Here is a 582-nt window from a genome sequence, read left to right on the forward strand (position 1 = left end):
AGCTGGGGAGGGGAGGGGAGGGGGCCCCCAGCAGAGGGTCGCGGCCTCCCTTCGAGGAAGGCGCGCCCTGCAGACGGCCGCCGTTCGGTGGGCGCTCCCTCGACGCTGTGGTCTTGTGCGCAAACATCCTACTTGGCGAGCTGCTGGCAGGAAGGTGGTGAGCCTGCAGCGACTGGGCTGCTGCACCCGTGACTTTGCTCCGGACGGAGTCCTCCCGCTTCCTGAGCGCCGGGGACACACACGGGTGGGCCGGAGGCCAGAGAACTGAGAAGGAGGGCTGGTTTCGCAACCCGGAAGCGGGAGCTCGGCAGTTCCCCGACCGACGACTCAGCCAACCGGCCCTGAGTCATCCGGGGCGCGGGCGGGCGGGCGCCTTCCAGGTACCGGGAGGCGGCCCTCCGTAGAGCACCGAGCGCGGCGGGGACAGACCAAGCCTGCGCGCACACACACACACACACACACACCCGCCAGCTCCTGTCCCTTTTCGGGGGCGGGGCGGTCCCCGTGAGCGAGGCGCTTTCCGGCGGGCTGCTTCTGGGGAGGCCCTTCCCGTCGGGGGGCAGGGGAGGAGGTTGAGGCGGG

At 71.3% G+C, this 582-nt stretch overlaps 1 protein-coding gene across 1 annotated transcript in view; it reads left to right on the plus strand.

Moving 5' to 3' along the window:
* MPZL2 (myelin protein zero like 2) overlaps positions 1–582 on the plus strand; it is a 5740-nt gene that overhangs the window by 455 nt on the left and 4703 nt on the right. The window lies entirely within an intron of this gene.

This window comes from Gekko japonicus, unplaced genomic scaffold (assembly GCF_001447785.1).
Source record: "Gekko japonicus isolate JY-2015 unplaced genomic scaffold, Gekko_japonicus_V1.1 scaffold1159, whole genome shotgun sequence".
NCBI classification, from domain to species: domain Eukaryota; kingdom Metazoa; phylum Chordata; class Lepidosauria; order Squamata; family Gekkonidae; genus Gekko; species Gekko japonicus.